Source organism: Dermacentor andersoni, chromosome 2 (genome assembly GCF_023375885.2).
Source record: "Dermacentor andersoni chromosome 2, qqDerAnde1_hic_scaffold, whole genome shotgun sequence".
Lineage (NCBI taxonomy): Eukaryota > Metazoa > Arthropoda > Arachnida > Ixodida > Ixodidae > Dermacentor > Dermacentor andersoni.
In genome coordinates this window covers 223,446,539-223,456,759 of record NC_092815.1, presented here as the reverse complement: position 1 = coordinate 223,456,759, position 10,221 = coordinate 223,446,539, and positions in this window count along the sequence as shown.

Genomic DNA, 10,221 nt, shown 5'->3' with positions numbered 1-10,221 from the left:
GTCTTTCGTCGGTGTAGTCTTGGCTTCCTGACTTCGTCGGGACGGCGGCGTGTCGTTATGTCGTCGAGGTAGTTTCTTCGGCGTCTTCGTCGGCGGCGGAGGATCTTCGTCAGTTCGACGAACAGCAACTGCACCTCCATCGGTTGCTGCTTTTAGTTTTCCGGATATGGGCTCGCTGACCGGCCCCGTGCTGGGCCAGTGTATGGACGGCGCTGCAGCGACAGGTAGCGGCCTGGTGACGGCGAACGGGACTGTCGTCGAGAGTTGCACTGAGTGGCAGCTAGGTAATCGGCGATGTCACGTGGGCGCTCCCCAAGCTGTGGACGCGGCGCGTTGACGGCGAACCCTCTCAGTCCCATGTCGTGGTATGGGCATCGGCGGTACACATGGCCGGCTTCTCCGCAGTGATAGCAGAGCGGGCGGTGGTCGGGGGCTCGCCAAATGTCCGTCTTCCTCGCGTAGGTGCGCTGGGCGACGGATGGGCGTGCTGGCGGCGGCGGCGGCGGACGACGGAATTGCGGCGTTACAGGGCCCTGGCGCGGTCGCGGAGGGTGGCCTTGACGGCGTGGGACGGCGGCGTAGGTCAGCGCTTCTGGTTGGGGCTGCGGTAATTGAGGTTGCACCTCAGGAACCCCTAGTGATCGCTGAACCTCATCTTTCACGATGTCGGCGATCGAGGCCACTTGAGGCTGCGACGAAGGCAGGACCTTGCGCATTTCTTCGCGTACAATGGCCCTGATGGTCTCTTGAAGGTCTTCGGAACCCAGTCCTTGGATAGCGTACTGCGGCGTGAGCCCCTGGCCGTTATATTGCCGGGTGCGCATCTCCAGAGTTTTCTCCGTCGTCGATGCCTCTGCAGAAAACTCAGCTACAGTCTTCGGTGGGTTACGAATGAGTCCGGCGAAAAGTTCTTGCTTGACGCCCCGCATCAGGAAGCGGACTTTTTTCTCCTCCGACATTTCCGGGTCGGCGTGCCGGAAAAGACAGGCCATCTCCTCCGTGAAGATCGCGATCGTCTCATTTAGCAGCTGCGCACTGGTTTCTAGTAGAGCTTGGGCTCGCTCTTTTCGCACGACGCATGTAAATGTTTGCAAGAACCCGCTTCTGAACAGGTCCCACGTCGTTAAGGTGGATTCTCGATTCTCGAACCAGGTCCTGGCGGCATCTTTCAATGCGAAATACGCATGTCGCAGCTTGTCGTCGCTGTCCCAACTGTTAAACGTAGAGACCCTCTCATACGTCTGCAGACAGCTTTCCGGGTCCTCAAGTGTGGAACCGCGGTACGTCGGTGGCTCCCTGGGCTGCTGCAGAACTATTGGGGCCGCTGAGGCTGCCATTGGGGCTGTCTTCTTGGTCGTCTCTGGACGATCTTCTCGAACGATCTTCTTGGTCGTCTCTGGTAGAATTCCGTGTTCTGGGGGGAAGCTGCTGTAGCCGGCGGCTTGCTCGATGTTCCGGGACGACGCAGCTGTTGTCTTTGCGGTCCGGGATTGAATTACGGCTTGTCGGGGGCGTCCGGTACATGAACGTAAAGCACCTCCACCGTACTGTTTGTTGAGGCGTGAACCCACTATGATGCACGTAAGAGCGTCACATTTCCCTCCGCGCAGACGAAGCCCGCCGGGCAAGTCAAACAGGCTATCGAGAAATAAAGGGCTTTAAACGGGCGACATGCGAAAGTTCAGTCTTTGCTGACCGTCGGCCATTTGTTGTGAGACGTGCTATGCTGTAGGTTAATTCGCTGATGCGCTCCGTAATAACATATGGTCCAACATAGTGGGCCAGCAGTCTTTCGCATAATCCACGTTTCCTGGTATGTTTCCAGAGCAACACTAAATCACCAGGGTCATATATCATGTGTCGGCGTCGGCGGTCGCAGCGTGCCTTCCAGCGGTCTTGTGAAACAAGAGTGCGTAAAGAAGCAAGTTGTCGGGCTTCTTCCGCTAAACAGACTGTCTCTGACATGCAAAGATTATCGTGGCTGGAAAACGGGAAGACAGCGTCTAGTGTATAACGAGGCGGACGAGCGCAAAGAAGAAGGGACTGTAGCCCGTAACTTCATGCTTTGAGGTGTTATGCGTACGTAATGCAAGGTAGCACGCTGTCCCAGTTCTTATGATCTGACGAGACATACATGGACAGCATGTTAGTAAGAGTTCTGTTCGTGCGTTCCATAAGGCCATTTGTTTGGGGATGATACTGGGTGGAATGTCGAAACCTTGAAGCACATAGACGAAGCATCTCTTCGACCACGTCAGCAGTGAACTGCCGTCCACGATCGCTGATGATGACTCTGGCAAGTCCATGTCGGAGAATGACGAAACGCAGCAGAAAAATACACACTTCGGTTGCAGTAGCCGATGGTATTGCAGCTGTCTCACAGTAGCGTGTCAAGTGATCGGCACACACGATAATCCAGCGATTCCCATCGGATGAACGCGGGAAAGGACCGAGAAGGTCGATGCCAACTTGCTCAAAGGGAGTGCTGGGGAGTTGACCAGGAGGAGCACTCGTCGGACGCTTGTAACGTTGACACTCGCTGCAGCTGGACACATACTGGGTGGTAGTCTGGCGCACTTTAGGCCAGTAGAACCTTTCTTGAAGGCGGTAGAGCGTTCGCGCAGAACCCAAATGACCAGATGTTGGATCGTCATGCATAGCGCGCAAGACGGAGACACGGAGACTCTCCGGGACCACCAGAAGATATCGTGGGCCGGTAGCGGAAAAGTTCTTTTTGTAAAGAACGCCATCACGAACGCAGAAACGAGTGGATGGTGCTGATTGCCTTGCAGTAATGAGCAGTGGTTGTAAAATTATCTTTTTGTTGCTCGACCTTGAAGGTATCTATATTAGGAAATCCCGGCTCCAGTGATGCGATATAGCGGTCCAAGTTTTCCGCGTCGCAGTCCGTCGTTGGAAGCGGCATGCGCGAGAGGCAGTCAGCGTCGGCGTGTCGGCGGCCGCTTTTATAAGAAACGGTATATTCCTGTAAACGAAGTGTCCAACGCACAAGCCGGCGGATCACGGAGATTAACCATCCAGCAGAGAGAATGATGGTCTGTCACCACAGTGAAGGGGCGCCCGTACAGGTATGACCGGAAGCGCTGTACTGCGAAAATAACTGCAAGACATTCTTGCTCTGTAACGGTGTTGTTACGCTCGGACTTACTTAAAGAGCGACTCACATAGGCGACGACGTATTCTTTGGTGTCGACGCGTTGAATAAGGACAGCGCCGATGCCAATAACTCCAGCGTCCACATGAACTTCTGTGGGAGCCGCATGGTTGAAGTGTCGGAGGATGGGATGGGACGTCAGACGAGACTTCAGCTCACGAAAACTAGCTTCGCATTCAGGAGTTCATTCAAAGGGAACGCCCTTCTGGAGGACGCATGTCAGCGGATGAGCGATGTTGGCAAATCCACGAATAAACCGGCGGAAGTACGAGCAAAGCCCTAGGAAACTGCGTAGCTCTTTTACATGGCGAGGTTGCTTGAAGGCTTCCACCGTAGCAGTCTTCGCTGGATCAGGTCGTCTACCGTCCTTATCCAGTAGTTGTCCCAGAACGAGTGTTTGGTGCTTTTGTCCAAGCAGTCTAGCACAAGATGGAGACATGCGTTGTGCTCACTGAACGTGCGCCCGAAAATCACTACATCGTCTAGATAGCACATGCATACTTCCCACTTCAAACCATGCCGGATGTTGTCCATGAAGCGCTCGAAAGTTGCAGGCGCATTACAGAGCCCGAACGGCATCACATTAAATTCAAAAAGTCCATCTGGTGTTACAAATGCCGTTTTCTGCCAGTACCCCAACCTCAAGTCAACAGACGAAAAGTAAGACGCTGATGAGAGGCAGTCGATAGCATCATCAATACGCGGAAGAGGATATACGTCCTTTTTAGTGATGGTGTTGAGGCGGCGGTAGTCAACACAAAATGACCATGTACCATCTTTCTTTCTAACCAGAATCACTGGCGCTGCCCACGGACTACAGGATTCTTGGATTACATTTTTATTTAGCATTTCGTGGACTTGGTCATTGACACGGAGCAAGAAACATTTAGGAGTGGAAACTCCGCTGTTTGTGGCGACCAGAAAAGGTCACAAGCCCGCGGAGCTATCATCATGCTGGCGGCACCTGGCGGCCTGGAAAGAAATCACCACCGTTTCGGTTGCCAGGGCAACCGGTCGAGCGTGTTGCTCCCGTTCGGCCGCGCGCGCCTGACTTCTATTGAGGGCACGGAAGAAGTGGCTGGTGGGCGCGCCGGAGCCTCCTGCCCAGGCGCTGCATTTTTTTTTTCGGTGCGGCTTCTACGACGCGCCGCATGGCGTCGCCACTGCATACGTCCCCGTCGGCGCATACAATTGTGACCTTATCTGGTCGCCCGCGCTCGCTCGCGCTGACGGGAGTTTCACCTCCTAAATGTGTCATTGATCACCTTGCGTTCCGATGGTGAGACTCTGTATGGTTTCTGTCGCAACGGTTGGGCAGATCCCGTATCTATGCGATGGTGTATACGAGAAGGAGGAAACAATGGTGGCCCCTCTTGCTGGAAAAAGTCAAACAATCGGGCTTGTTTTAGCAAAATATTCGCCACTTCGTGATGCTGCTTAGTGTTGAGTGACTTGTTCACCATAGTCAGAAATGAGGAGTGCGCCGCAGGGCACGCATTGACAAATGGTGCTCATCCGCAGAATCAAGGGCCTCTGTAAGAATGGCGAGCGATAGCACTTGACCTTCATGGTAGGCGGCAAGCTTCAGACCCTGTGGTAGTATTGCAGGTTCACTCGAACAGTTTACGGCCCATAAGTTAGTGCGTCCCTGAACAACTGACAGCGTGCAATACGGTATCAGTACATTCCTCTTGATGCAACTCAGATGAACGGGCTCCAGGTAGCGTCAAACGTTCCGTCGGTGGTAGGGAAACAGGCAACTGAAACACACATTGCGGATAACGGAGGCACAACTGTATCCCGGGATACACAAAGCACACTTTCACGATACAGTGGGCCTTCCATAAACGCAGCAGAAAAGCTCGTACATACATTGATTTCACCCGTTTTGCAGTCGACGGTGGGACCACACAGTTTAAAAAAATCAAGGCCCAGGATTACGTCATGCGTAGAATGAGGTAGAACAGCGAACTCCGCGTTAAATATTTGACCACCCAAGGTAACGTCTACATTACACACGCCCACAGGATACAACTCCCCACTCACTCCGCGAAACGTATCGGCACGGTCCCAGCGAAACATCACTTTTCGTCCTAGGAGGCTTTTGAACGCAAGACTCGTCACTGAAACGGTTGCTCCCGTGTCCACTAAGGTCATGGATGAAACCCCGTCAATTAATACAGACACCTTATTCTTAAACATACAAATGGTTGGAGGTATCTCTGTCGACATCGAAGATTGTCCAGCGACCTCACCTCCAACGGCCGCGCTGGCTAGTTTTCCGGAGGTGGCGACGGGTAGCGACGCCGCGTAGAGGGTGATCGGCTTACGCGAGGAGCGGGTGGTGGTGTCAAGCTGCGATCGGATGCTGGAGAACGGTTCCGCAGCTGCTCCGGGTGATGGTGAGGCAAGCTTCCTGAATATGTGTGCGAGGGCGAATATGTTTCGCCCAGAGGAGCGCGGTACCGCCTAGACATCGTCGATCGGTCGAACCTCGGTGGTTGGCGGCGATTGCAGTACCTGGCAATGTGACCCAAGTCGCCACAGCTATAACACACAGGCAAATGACGATCGATGAACTGCCCTTCGAAGCGCTCAGTCGTGGGGGGTCGTGTACCAGAGCGAAGCGGCTGAGCCTGCTGCACAGGAGGAACGGTCGGTCTGCGTGCAAACCTGCTGGGGCGAGGGTGTTCTGCAAGTCGGTGTTCGGGCGTAAATGTGCCCTCACGTGGCCATGGAGCTCCTCTGTGGTTGACGTCTGTGACACATACCGCCGGTTGCCACGAAGCGCAGGGTGCGGCAGGCGCCACGTGTTGCGGGTAATAAGCATCAGGTTGTTGTATGACGTCGCGCGCAAGTTCCAGGTGCCGTAGCAGTTCTTCACGCACGATCTGCCGTATAGTAGACGAAAGATCGGCGGACGGGCTCTCATCGACGCTAGCAACGGTTGTCACATTCGCCAGGCGGCCAAATTTTGGCACAATTGGACGTGTTTTCAACATCTCAAACGTACGGCAATGACGCACATCTCAGACGCAATCAACGTGTTCCCGGCTTATAAGGAAATTGTAGACATCTTCTGCAATTTCTTTGAGGAGATGTCCGACTCTGTCTTCCTCAGATATCTGCGACTTTACGATTTTGCACAGCTTGAGGATTTCCCCTATGTATATGGTGCATGTTTCTCCAGGAGCTTGAGCTCTTTGAGCTCGTGTTCTCTCGGCGCGTTTCTGTTTGGCGTAGGAGTCACCAAAACACTTAATTTCCTCAACGAAGCGCTCCCACGTTGTTAGGGAGTCTTCGTGGTTTTCATACCACATCAGCGCTGTCTCACTCAGAATGAGTACAACATATTGTTACGGTGAACAGAAGGAAGAAGTTGAATTGGATTAGAGGAAGACGAAGTCTGGCAGTTGCCTGAACGCCATATACCTCTGTTGTAAATATACATTATGTTACACTCGTGGGCCTGCTTTCTTCCTGCAACGTTTTGGTGGAAGGTGCGGGGTACAATCACGGAACTTCGCAGCGGACGTCATCTACCTGCCGCCACAATGGCAAATCAACCGACACAAGCGACAAGCCTCAGCAGCCCATGCCAACGGTCATCCTCACTCATCCGCGGGACCCAGGGACATTTTGTGGCACGGACAACGCCCACGTCGAGGACTGGCTTACGATGTACGAGCGAGTGTGCGACAACAACAGGTGGGATCCAACAATGATGCTAGCAAACGTGATAGTTTCTCTAAGAGGAACTGCGAAGCAATGGTACTACACACACGAATCTGACCTAACGAGCTTGGATGTCTGCAAAGAAAAATGCGAGACCTGTTTGGCGGACCTGTCGGTCATCAGCTGGAAGCAAAAAAAGAACTTGCGTGCCGCGCTCAGACGTCCACAGAATCCTATGTCATGTACATACAGTATCTGCTGGCCCTCTGTCGCAAGGCTGATAACAACATGACCGAGGCTGACAAGATTGGTCACATACTGAAAGGTATTGCAGACGATGCCTTCAATCTCGTGATGTGCAAGGATTGTGCCACTGTGGATGCAATTATAAAGGAGTGCCGGCGCTTCGTACATGCGAAGGGCTGCCGCGTCGCTCAAACTTGAGACCGATTGCCCAATACCGCCGCGACATCTTCTTGTGAACACCCGCCGCGGGAAAGCGTGCCGGCTATCTCCCTTATACAAGCGGTCGTTCGGGAGGAAATGGCAAGTTTGGGCATTCCATTTCTCTGCTCGGTCCGCCATACAAACATCTGCCAGATTTCTCCGGCCGCTCGCTCCCAGGCGCAAAGCTTTCCGCCACTCCGTCGCAACCCAGCTGACTGGCGCACAGCGGATGATAAACCCACCTGTTTTAATTGCTCCGGTGTTGGACACATCGCCCGTCATTGCGGCAACCACTGGTCGTCGCCCCCTCGGTGGTCGTCTCAGAGTCACTACCACCAAGTACCAGACAATCGTACTTTCTCGCCCTATACGCCGACTAGGAACATCAACGCCGACAGTGCTCCACCAAGATCCAGCCGCTCCCCGTCTCCGCAAAGTCGTAGGTCCCGTTCGCCTCTCGTTCACCGCTCTTCGTCCCCTTCTGCAACCGGTCGCTTCGCTTCGGGAAACTAGGCGGTGCAGCTCCCGGAGGTGAAGCTGCAACTCCGACCCGGCCCACAAATCCTCTGTTGACCCTGCCTACATGTAGAAACCTACTGGACATTGAAGTTGATGGCGTTCCTGTTAGATCCTCGTTGATACAGGAGCGCAGCTTTCAGTTATGAGCGCTGCTCTCCACCGAAGGCTCAGAAAGGTTCTGACACCCGCAGTACCGTGCACTGTGCGAGTCGCCGATGGGAGTACTTCACCTGTCCTTGGAATGTGCACAGCACGTGTGACCATTGGGGGCCATTATACCGTTGTTCTATTTATCGTCCTCGAACACTGTCCGCACGACCTAATTCTCGGCCTCGACTTCCTTTCGAAACACTCTGCCCAAATTGACTGTTCCGCAGGTGTTGTACAGTTGGATCTGCCGCTTCCTGCCGACGCAACAACTTGTGCTCCACACCGCTTATGTTCTGCTGAGTTTGCAAGGCTGTCTCCACAAGCGGATACAAATGTCCTCCTGACGCCCTGTCCTCCCGTACCTGATGGCGAGTACGTCGTGTCGCCGCTTACTGACGTGGTTTTGTCGCGCAATATTGCCTTGCCAAGCACCTTAATCCGGATCCGCGAAAACTGCACTCGCGTGCCCATCCTCAATTTTGCATTTTCGTCGCATGTGCTGCCCCACGGTATCGCCATAGCGCATATCACTCCTTTGGAAGAATTTGAGGTTTCTTCTCTGACCTCTGAATCGTTCCTCAGTACCAACGGACCTTTGTCACCCACTCCTCCGTACTCGACGCCCGCGTACGATGTTTCTAAGATGATCGCCCCTGACCTTCCTTCCGAGCAAACAGCAGGTCTTCGTCACCTCCTGTCATCTTATCGGGACATCTTTGATTTGAACGACCGTCCACTTGGCCAGACATCTGTTGTCACGCATCGCATCAACACCGGTGACGCCAGCCCCATTCATAGGCGGCCATATCGTCTCTCCACAACAGAAAGGGCCATCATACAGAAAGAGGTAGACAGGATGATGGACAAAGACATCATTGAACCTTCCAGTAGCCCGTGGGCATCACCGGTTGTCTTAGTAAAGAAAAAAGACAACTCGTGGCGCTTCTGCGTTGACTACCGTCACCTCAACAGGATAACAAAGAAGGATGTTTATCCCCTGCCTCGCATTGATGACGCTCTTGACTGGCTTCACGGATCCCAATAATTTTCATTAATTGACCTCCGCTCCGGCTATTGGCAGACTAGCGTCGATGAGATGGACCGCGAGAAAACCGCCTTCGTCACACCGGATGGTCTTCACCAATTTAAAGTCATGCCCTTTGGTTTATGCAATGCGCCAGCTACATTCAAGCGAATGATGGACTCTCTCTTGCGCGGCTTGAAGTGGTCTACATGCCTCTGTTACCTCGACGATGTGATTTTGTTTTCACCGAACTTTGAGAGCCACCTGCGACGCCTCACAACCATACTCTCCGTGTATCGCAGGGCTGGCCTTCAGCTAAACTCCTCTAAGTGCGATTTCGGTCGCCGTGAAATTAACATGCTCGGTCATCTCGTAAACGCCGCCGGAATCCAACCTGATCCACAGAAAGTTCACGCCGTGCGAAATTTTCCTGTACCTTGTTCAACAAGCGATGTCCGTAGTTTTCTGGGCTTATGCTTTGATTTCCGGCGATTTGTGAAACATTTTTCCCACATCGCTCACCCTCTCACTGACCTTCTTAAGAAAGACGTCTCTTTCTCTTGGGGACCACTGCAGGAGAAAGCCTTCTCTACTCTGATTGAGCGGCTTACAACTTCCACAATTTCACACTTTGACCCTTCTGCGCACACTGAAGTACGAACTGACGCGAGTGGTCATGGCATCGGCGCTGTCCTCGCTCAGCGTCAACAGGGACAAGACCGTGTCATCGCATACGCTAGCCTCCTTCTTTCCACAGCCGAGCGAAATTACTCCATTACTGAGAGAGAATGTCTCGCGCTCGTATGTGCGGTCGCGAAATTTCGGCCGTACCTTTTCGTCGGAGCTTCTGCGTCGCAACCGATCATCACGCCCTCTGCTGGCTCTTCTCTTTGAAGGACCCAACTGGACGACTTGCACGTTGGGCATTGCGTCTACAAGCATATACATTTTCTATTATGTGTAAGTCAGGGCGCCTGCATAAAGACGCTGACTGCCTGTCCCGCAATCCCGTGGATCAACCGGACGATACCGATGCAGACTCGGACATCAGTGTTCTATCCTTCTCCAGCTTCCTCCATATTGGCGACGAGCAGCGCAAAGATCCTGTTCTTCGAACACTTATGGAACGCCTAAGCTCCTAGCCCAATGACCCGTCCCTCCGGATGTTCACCTTGCGCGATGGAACTTTATAGCGTCGCAGCGTTCGTCCTGACGGCCCGGAGCTCATCCT